The sequence below is a fragment of the Lithobates pipiens genome, unplaced genomic scaffold (genome assembly GCF_037356315.1).
Source record: "Lithobates pipiens isolate NorthernLeopardFrog02 unplaced genomic scaffold, aLitPip1_a1.2 Scaffold_101, whole genome shotgun sequence".
NCBI classification, from domain to species: domain Eukaryota; kingdom Metazoa; phylum Chordata; class Amphibia; order Anura; family Ranidae; genus Lithobates; species Lithobates pipiens.
The window spans coordinates 232,514-243,683 of record NW_027507688.1 but is presented as its reverse complement, the minus strand read 5'-3'; positions in this window follow the sequence as shown (position 1 = coordinate 243,683).

Genomic DNA, 11,170 nt, shown 5'->3' with positions numbered 1-11,170 from the left:
CGTAATACAGAGAACATTCAATGAGTGTTCTCTGTATTAGCCGACAATTCATTCATTCATTGATAAAAAAAAAAAAAGCGTGGGGGTTCCCCTAAATTCAATTACCAGGCCCTTCAGGTCTGACATGGATATTAAGGGGAACCCCGTGTCAAATTTTAAAAAAAATTGACGTGGGGGTCCCCCTAAATATCCATACCAGACCCTTTGGTTCCAGTGACCCCAATTTTGGAGTTATAATTGCTGAGAGTGACCCCAATGTTGGGGGTTATAATTGTTACCAGTGCCCCCAATGTTGGAGTTTTAATTGCTGCCAGTGACCCCAATGTTGGGGGTTATAATTGCTGCCAGTGACCCCAATGTTGTTGGTAATTATTGGTGCCAGTGACCCGAATGTTGGGGGTTATAATTACTACCAGGGACCCCAATGTTGGGGGTTATAATTGCTACCAGTGACCCCAATGTTGGAGTTATAATTGCTGCCAGTGGCCTCAATGTTGTGAGATAAAATTGCTACCACTGACCCCACTGTTGGGGATTATAATTTCTTCCAGAGACCCCAATGTTGGGGGTTATAATTGCTGCCAGTGACCCCAATGTTGGGGGTTATAATTGCTGCCAGTGACCCTAATGTTGTTGGTAATTATTGGTGCCAGTGACCCTAATGTTGGGGGTTATAATTGCTACCCTTGACCCCAAAATTGGTGGTTATAATTACTTTGTGACCCCAATGTTGAGGGTTGTAATTGCTGCCAGTGACCCCAATGTTGGGGGTTATAATTGCTGTCAGTGACCCCAATATTGGGGGTTATAATTACTGTCATGGGGGGTCCAATCCGGTGGGTGTACAGTAGCTGAAAAAAGTAAGTACACCCCTCAGTAATGTAATTATCACCGGGGGGGGGGGGTATTTTTAACCACTTGAGACCCGTGCTATAGCCGAATGACGGCTACAGCGCGGATCTCCTTTGCCGGGTCTACGTCTATTGACGTCGTCCCGTGCACGAGGGGCGCGCGCGGCACGCTCTGTGATCGGCGAGTCTATGAGACTCGCCTGATCACTGATCCGAGCAAGGGGTCGATCCCGACCCCTTGACACGTGATCAGCTGTCAGCCAATGACAGCTCATCATGTGATATAACGGAGACGGTAATCGGCTATTATTCCTCCTCGCGCTGTCAGCGCGAGGAGAAAAAAAAAGAGCCGATCACCGGCGGCCGTGATCGGGACAGTGCCCACCTGCCCCCTCATCACTGAACATAATAAAAAAAAATAAGTGCCCCCGTCAGTGCCACCCTGCAGTGCCCACAGTGCCACCCAGCAGTGCCCACAACCTGCCTCAACAAAGGTGCTGCACCCCAGTGCCACATATCCGTGCCCATCAGTGTCATCTACCAGTGCCCATCAGTGCTCAGCAGGGCCGCCCAGCAGTGCCACATATCAGTGCCCATCAGTCTCATCTATCAGTGGTACCTATCAGTGCCCCTTAGTGCCACCCATCCGTGCCATCTTATCTGTGCCCATCGGTGCCGCCTTATCTGTGCCCATCGGTGCCACCTTAACTATGCCTATCAGTGCCCACCAGTGCCGCCTCATCAGCGCACTTCAATGAATGAGAAAAATGACCCGTTTGCAAAATTTTATAACAAACTATTAAACATGATTTTTTTTTTTTTTTTGCATTTTTTTTGTTTGTTTAGCAAAAAATAAAACTCCGAGCTGTAATTAAATACCACCAAAAGAAAGCTCTATTTGTGGGGAAAAAAAATGATAAAAATGTCATTTGGGTACAGTGTTGTATGATCGCGTAATTGTCATTCAAAGTGCGACAGCGCTGAAAGCTGAAAATTGGTCTGGGCAGGAGGAGGGGTTTAAGTGCCCAGTAAGCAAGTGGTTAAGTAAATAACAAGGTAGATTGATTTCCAATATTTCATCATAGAATTTGATCAGTGATTGTTTATCATCGTCATGGTGATGGGAATAATTGGTGTCAGTCCCCCCATGATGTGTGGGGTTCCGTGCTCCGGATTTCTGTGGGGGGGTATTGGTTGGTGACCTGAGTGGGGGGTCCTAGCAATACAGACATCCATCTGTGGACTTATAACCCCCAACATTGAGGTCACGGGTGAAAATTGCTACCAATAGGGAATCTAATAAAGGGGGTCCGACCTGCTACTAGCAAGGAGGAAATAATAAAGTGGCCGGTGAGTGTACAGTATATGCAGTATGTGACAAAAGTAAGTACACCCCTCAGTGACATTTCTTCTCTCTTTTCATGTGACAACACTGAAGAAATGACACTTGTCTACAATGTAAAGTAGTGAGTGTACAGCTTGTATAACAGTGTAAATTTCCTGTCCCCTCAAAATAACTCAACACACAGCCATTCATGTCTAAACCGCTGGCAACAAAAGTCAGGACACCCCTAAGTGAAAAACTCCAGATTGGGCCCAAAGTGTCAATAGACGGCACACACATCCAGTGGCGGGAAATGTAAACAGTGTGACGTCCATCACAGGAGGTGGGACTTCGTTACTGCGGCCTCCCGGCCCGAGAAATTCAAATCCAGCTCCATGACACAGCAGGAAATCGCCGCTCTAAACGACCCAGACACTGGTAAGCTGCCTCTGATGGGCGCTGATATTTAAGTAAGGCTGCAGACACGATGCAAGAGAAGGTCAATAGACTGAGGACACGATGCAAGAGACGGTCAGAGACTGAGGACACGATGCATGAGACGGTCAGAGACTGAGGACACGATGCAAGAGACGGTCAGAGACTGAGGACACGATGCAAGAGACAGAGACTGAGGACACGATGCAAGAGACGGTCAGAGACTGAGGACACGATGCAAGAGACAGAGACTGAGGACACGATGCAAGAGACAGAGACTGAGGACACGATGCAAGAGACGGTCAGAGACTGAGGACACGATGCAAGAGACAGAGACTGAGGACACGATGCAAGAGACGGTCAGAGAGGACACGATGCAAGAGACGATCAATAGACTGAGGACACGATGCAAGAGATGGTCAATAGACTGAGGACACAATGCAAGAGACGGTCAATAGACTGAGGACATGATGCAAGAGACGGTCAATAGACTGAGGACACGATGCAAGAGACGGTCAATAGACTGAGGACACGATGCAAGAGACGGTCAGAGACTGAGGACACGATGCAAGAGACGGTCAGAGACTGAGGACACGATGCATGAGACGGTCAGAGACTGAGGACACGATGCAAGAGACGGTCAGAGACTGAGGACACGATGCAAGAGACAGAGACTGAGGACACGATGCAAGAGATGGTCAGAGACTGAGGACACGATGCAAGAGACAGAGACTGAGGACACGATGCAAGAGACGGTCAGAGAGGACACGATGCAAGAGACGATCAATAGACTGAGGACACGATGCAAGAGACGGTCAATAGACTGAGGACACAATGCAAGAGACGGTCAATAGACTGAGGACACGATGCAAGAGACGGCCAATAGACTGAGGACACGATGCAAGAGACGGTCAATAGACTGAGGACACGATGCAAGAGACGGTCAATAGACTGAGGACACGATGCAAGAGACGGTCAATAGACTGAGGACACAATGCAAGAGACGGTCAATAGACTGAGGACACGATACAAGAGACGGTCAATAGACTGAGGACACGATGCAAGAGACGGTCAATAGACTGAGGACACGATGCAAGAGACGGTCAATAGACTGAGGACACAATGCAAGAGACGGTCAATAGACTGAGGACACGATACAAGAGACGGTCAGAGAGGACACGATACAAGAGACGGTCAGAGAGGACACGATACAAGAGACGGTCAGAGAGGACACGATACAAGAGGCGGTCAGAGACTGCAGACTGCATTTTTCCAGAGCTTTTCTTGCAGTAAAAAGGTGCCAATAATGGGCAACAATAATCTCATATTAATTAATATCCTCAATTTAATAAGTCAAATATAATACAATTGTATATAAAAATAAAGGTTTTCGGTTTTCCACTAAGTGCATCCTGCATTTTCGGTTTCAGCACCCCTAATTTTTCGGAATTATGGAGTGTCCAGAATCAGAGCCTGTCGGTGTCGATCGGACGAGGATCTGTTTCTGGCCACTTACAGGACACGGTGTCCCCGCACATGAAAATAAAACACACATCTAGAAACGGTGACACGAGAGATAATTATTTTATTACACGACTACTGAGAGATTCTACATCACTTCCATTAAACAAACTGCATTTCAATATATAGAATTTTTATCTTTTATTTTTTTATTTTTTTGCTGATAGAAATCCACACTGCGGCACACCCGGGAGATGGCGAGGGGGGCGGGGCAGGTGGGAGGAGCCTGGCTCACCCGCTAACCCCCCCAGCTGCTCTATGAGGCGCTGACCAGCGCAAGCTCCCGCAAAACACTGGACCCTGAAAATGCGGCATTACAAGCTGATCCGTATGATAAGAGGCTGCTGAAAGGAGAACAAAGAAGGAATATCGATCGACACATTTATTGTTCCTAAGTGAACAAATAGATTTTACTAGATCACATCCCCGCTTCTGCTCCCTTACCAGGGCTTCAATTACCATCAATAGAGGGGCCCAGGAGGTGGAAGCAGAAGAGGGACTTTTTTTTTTTCATTTCTGGGGCGTAGGTGGATAAAGTCAGTGCTGCTGTTCTGCTACACCCCTTTGTAGGTGAGGTTGGGGGGCCTCATCAGGAAGGATATATGGGGCCCCATGATTTCTAAGTGGCCTTGCCTACATATACTTACCTTTCTGGCAGCTTGTTTCTTGAGAAGCCAATAAGTGGTAAAACAAGCCTTTTTTTTGCACTTGTTGTCCCTGTCGGTATCTTTTAATGTGAACAAAATAGGTCCACTTGGAGGTGTAACTCTAGCATTGCAGTATAAGGATGCTGAGAGCCTGGGGGGGGATTGGTGTTCCAAAAGAGTCATTTACATGAGGAGCCCGGGCACACTGGCAAAGCTGTGCCCATTAAATGTTGCCATCTCTTGGGGCACCATAGAGGTATAAGGAGACGTTGATGCCCATTGTGGTCTCCTGAGGTTGTAATTTGTGCCGTTCTCCTCCACAGTCACCGAAACAGCGCAGTGAGGAAATGTACGGCCAAACATCTGCTCAGGGTGATGGAGCTCCTGGGGGCCCAGAAACTTCTGTGTGGAACCAGACAAAGTACAGACACCTTCCTCCGCACCCTCGTCAGACTGGTTCAGGATGGACAGCAGGATACCAGGTACTTTCATACAGATGTCACCCTCCCACCCATGCCATTTGATGGACTTTGACTTATTATGGGATTATTTTATAGCTCCCTTCCTTGGAGGGGCCCCTTTTCCTCTGCCCAGGGCAACTCACACATGCCATCAGGGCCGCCGATAAGGGGTACCACCAGGCCTCCTGTAGGGGGCCCAGGAACACAGGAGGGCCCAGAGAATTGGCACGGAGGGCTAGAAGGACAAGTACAGAACGATGCACTGTGTCTGTGTCTCTCCCTTCAGCAGCGGAAAGCTGTTTTCTCTCCTCTCCCTCCTGCCAGCTTTTAGCTGCTGGAGGGAGAGACACAGACACAGTGCATCGTTCTGTAATTGTCCTCCCACCATCCCACCGTACTGACCCCCCTCCCTGTGCTGACCACATCTGATTCCCCCATGTACCTCCCCTCCTCCCCCTGCAGACCGCCCCCCCGAATCCAAAGAAAATTCAAAGGGTGCGGGGCCAGGGACACTGGATGTCCTCCTTTTAGGAAATGAGGCAGGGTTTATCTGACTTTCTGCAGCTTCTAATGCCCATTGTGAGAAGCTCACAGTGTGCAGTGACATCAGAGTAAGACATTCCAGTCCATGAGAGCCACTACAACTGTGCAAGACTGAAGGGGGTAGGGGGCGGAGGGAGGATTTAAGTGACCACCTCCCCCACCTACAGTCCTGAGTGTATTCCACACATTGTAATAATGATCACCCGTATTGCAGGTTTTACGGACGTCGGATGTTCAGCCTGGTCATGGCTCATCCCAAGTTCGAGGTGCAGATGGAACGTTTGATCCCGTCACATGAGCTCCGCGACCTCATCGCCACTGTGAAGCAGAAAGTATGTGAGCTGTGTGATGTGCCTCATATGCCTCATATTTCAGGTTTTACACCAGGGGTCTCCAAATGTTCTAAAAACAAAGTGCCAGCTTACTGCCCTTCAAATGTGAAGGGGGCCGGACTGTGGCCAATGGGTATAGAAAATGCCCCGGCATCGGAGGGAGTAATCAATGGCACAGGCTTGGTGGTCAGCGGGAGTAAAATAATCATTGGTGTCAGTGAGAGAATTTGTTTCCCATCTCTGGTATCATTGGGAGGGATAGTGCCCACATCCGGCCCACGGGCCGCAGTTTGGAGATCCTTGTTTTACACAAACTTTATAATACATGATATGATGATTATTCCAGGAGCTGAGTGACAGCGTCTCCGAGATCCCGTCCGCTAGAAGCCAGCGTCCTCCTCAGAAGAATAGCGCCGCCGTGATGACCCAGGATGTCCAGCAACCAGAGGAAAGGTAAAGTGTGCGTGTGTCTGTGTGTATATACATATATATACAGTGCCTTGCGAAAGTATTCACCCCCCTTGAACTTTTCAACCTTTTGCCACATTTCAGGCTTCAAACATAAAGATATAAAATTTTAATTTTTTGTGAAGAATCACCAACAAGTGGGACACAATTGTGAAGTGGAACGAAATCTATTGGATATTTTAAACTTTTTTAGCAAATAAAAAACTGAAAAGTGGTGCGTGCAAAATTATTCGGCCCCTTTACTTTCAGTGCAGCAAACTCACTCCAGAAGTTCAGCGAGGATCTCTGAATGATCCAATGTTGTCCTAAATGACTGATGGTGATAAATAGAATCCACCTGTGTGTAATCAAGTCTCTGTATAAATGCACCTGCTCTGTGATAGTCTCAGGGTTCTGTTGAAAGCGCAGAGAGCATCATGAAGACCAAGGAACACACCAGGCAGGTCCGTAATACTGTTGTGGAGAAGTTTAAAGCCGGATTTGGATACAAAAAGATTTCCCAAGCTTTAAACATCCCAAGGAGCACTGTGCAAGCCATCATTTTGAAATGGAAGGAGTATCAGACCACTGCAAATCTACCAAGACCTGGCCGTCCCTCTAAACTTTCAGCTCAGACAAGGAGAAGACTGATCAGAGATGCAGCCAAGAGGCCCATGATCACTCTGGATGAACTGCAGAGAACTACAGCTGAGGTGGGAGAGTCTGTCCATAGGACAGCAATCAGTCGTACACTGCACAAATCTGCCCTTTATGGAAGAGTGGCAAGAAGAAAGCCATTTCTCAAAGATATCCATAAAAAGTCTGGTCTAAAGTTTGCCACAAGCCACCTGGGAGACACACCAAACATGTGGAAGAAGGTGCTCTGGTCAGATGAAACCAAAATCCAACTTTTTGCCCACAATGCAAAACGATATGTTTGGCGTAAAAGCAACACAGCTCATCACCCTCAACACACCATCCCCACTGTCACACATGGTGGTGGCAGCATCATGGTTTGGGCCTGCTATTCTTCAGCAGGGACAGGGAAGATGGTTAAAATTGAGGGGAAGATGGATGCAGCCAAATACAGGACCATTCTGGATGAAAACCTGTTGGAGTCTGCAAAAGACCTGAAACTGGGACGGAGATTTATCTTCCAACAAGACAATGATCCCAAACATACAGCAAAATCTACAAAGGAATGGTTCACAAATAAACGTATCCAGGTGTTAGAATGGCCAAGTCAAAGTCCAGACCTGAATCCAATCGAGAATCTGTGGAAAGAGCTGAAAACTGCTGTTCACAAACGTTCTCCATCTAACCTCACTGAGCTCCAGCTGTTTTGCAAGGAAGAATGGGCAAGAATTTCAGTCTCTCGATGTGCAAAACTGATAGAGACACCCCAAGCGACTTGCAGCTGTAATCGCAGCAAAAGGTGGCTCTACAAAGTATTAACACAAGGGGGCCGAATCATTTTGCACGCCCCACTTTTCATTTTTTTATTAGTTAAAAAAGTTTCAAAAATCCAATAGATTTCGTTCCACTTCACAATTGTGTCCCACTTGTTGGTGATTCTTCACAAAAAATAAACATTTTATATCTTTATGTTTGAAGCCTGAAATGTGGCAAAAGGTTGAAAAGTTCAAGGGGGCCGAATACTTTCGCAAGGCACTGTATATATATATATATTTATAGCAGGGAGGAGATTCCCTTGGACACTGCAAAGTTGCTCCATCTTTATAATGGGGGCCTTGGTGTGCAGCCTGCATTGTCCCCGGAGGGAACGTCATGGACAGCCATGGACAGCTATGGACAGCTATGGACAGCTATGGACAGCTATGGACAGCTATGGACAGCCATGGACATCTATGGACAGCCATGGACAGCTATGACGTATGAGAACTTGTCCTCTCTCTGGATCCTGAGGATCAGTTTGGAATAAATAAAACATTCTTTTCTGTAGCATTACCAGACCTGCAGATGTGGAAGCAGAAGCGCAGGAATCCCCGGTCCCTGGAAGGCCGCCGGTCCGGGCAGCGGAAGTGACGGAGCAACTGAAGGAGCTCAGCAAACTTCTCTCCGCTAAGGAATATCAAAGCAAAATGGAGGGAGTGACGCTTCTCCTGGAGCGCTGCAAGAACAACGTGAGGTTTGTCACCTCCAACATCACTCCAGTAAGTGGAGAAGCAGAAAAAAAAAGAACGATTTAGAAATAACGATGAATGAGATAAGAGGCTTCTGATCAGTTTAGTTCTGCAGGAGAAACATTATTGGCATCTTGTTATACATTGTAGATCATTTGTTATCCTGTATACACTTACCTCCGTAACCTCTGCTATTGTGGAGCACCCTGCTCTGTAACCTACCTACTCAATAAGCCTTTATTTTATAAAAAAAGAAACATTGTTTCCTGTGACTATAGTTGTGTAATTACTCATTCATATTCACTTTGCTGAAGAATCTGTTGTAGCATGACCACCAATGAGGTCGGTAGTGACCAATCACATTCCAATCCGGCTCTTCTGTAATCTTCAAGACATTTCGTATCTTCTCCAAACCGCTCCATTCAAGAATCTCAGCAATGAAAACTTGGCAGAGGAATCCAACCTTTCCCTAATCTATCCAAATAAAAAAGAATAGATTTGGCTGGAGTTATACTGGAATGCCCCGTCCACACCATCGCACTTCCCCACAACAAAACCGCGGCTCCAACTTGTCTTGTATACACACGGCCAGGGACGGACTGACAACTCATGGGGCCCCCGGGCAATAGGAGAAGATTATGGGGCCCCCGGACAATAGGAGAAGATTATGGGGCCCCCGAGCAATAGGAGAAGATTATGGGGCCCCGGGCAATAGGAGAAGATTATGGGGCCACACAGTATACACACACATACAGTATATACACACAGACACACAATATACACACACAGAATACACACACACACACACACACACACTGAAAAGGTACTGGAGAGGCGGGGCAGCTATAATCTTGGGATTTAAAAAAAACACAGATTTTTACATACTGTCCCTGGTTTTATTAAGGCTGGCAACTCTGATGGGGCCCCTTAGTGGCATGGGTCCTTGGGCAGAGCCCGAGTGCCCGAATGGTCAGTCCGCCCCTGCACACGGCACACAAATGTCGGCCAACAATTCCGAACGTAGTGGCGTACAAGACGTACGATGAGCACGTACGTATGACAGCGGCGACAGAAGACCGGGCCACCGCCTGTAAAAGAGCTACAAGAAGGCGCGGTGGCCCGGCAGAAGAACCGAAGACGGCGACAGAAGAACGGAAGGCAGCGGCGACAGAAGACCGGGCCACCGCCTGCAAAAGAGCTACAAGAAGGCGCGGTGGCCCGGCAGAAGAACCGAAGAGGGGGACAAGACCCCCGAAGTCGGGAGAAGAGGCCAGCGGCGGGGAGGAAGAAAGCCGGACTCCTCCGCTAGCAAAAGAGCTACACACAGATAGCGGAGGAGTCCGGCGAGAAGACCCCCGAAGACGGAAGACCCCCGGAGCTGTGCAATAAAATATTTTTTCCCTGTGTTGTGTTTTTTTTTGTACTTTATTTCACAGGTGAATGGGTAGGGGTACATTGTACCCCATACTCATTCACATAGGGTGGGGGGCCGGTATCCGAGGGCCCCCTTCTTAAAGGGGGCTCCCGGATTCCGATAAGCCCCCCGCCCGCAGACCCCGACAACCAACGGCCAGGGTTGTCGGGAAGAGGCCCTTGTCCTCATCAACATGGGGACAAGGTGCTTTGGGGTGGGGGGGCCGCGCGGCCCCCCCTTCCCCAAGGCACCACCCATGTTGAGGGCACGCGGCCTGGTACGGCTCAGGAGGGGGGGCGCGCTCGCTCGCCCCCCTTTCCTGGCCGGCCGGGTAGCGTGCTCGGACAAGGGTCTGGTGTGGACTTTGGGGGAACCCCCACGCCGATTTTTTTCGGCGTTGGGGTTCCCCTTTAAGCCCATTCCAGGCGGCGGAGCCCGCGACGTCTCCTTCGCGGGCCCCGCCTACCTGTACACGCGCTCGAAATGGGCGGACTTTCCGAGCGGGAACAGTTTGCTCATTTCGAAAGTAGCCTACACACGGGCGGACTGTTCGCTCAAAACACAGTTTCAGCGGACAGTTTTTCGGAATTTCCGAAAGACTTTGTCCGTCCAACTGTCCGCTGAAACTGTCCGCTGAAACTGTCCGCTGAAAGCCCACACACGGGCGGACTGTCCGCCCAAACACTGTTCAGCGGACAAGGTTGGGCGAACAGTCCGCCCGTGTGTACGCGGCCTCATACAAGTTACCGAGATAAAGAATCATACAAGTTACCGAGTTAAAGAATCATACAAGTTACCGAGTTAAAGATTCATACAAGTTACCGAGTTAAAGAATCATACAAGTTACCGAGTTAAAGAATCATACAAGTTACCGAGTTAAAGATTCATACAAGTTACCGAGATAAAGAATCATACAAGTTAATCATATAAGTTACACAAATTATCTACCCTTAAGATTACCCCTCCCAATAACCCCACTGCAAATCCCCCCTTCCAGCACAAAGCGCCCCAATCATCCTTCCTACTACAAATCTTCTTCCCCCCCCATTCC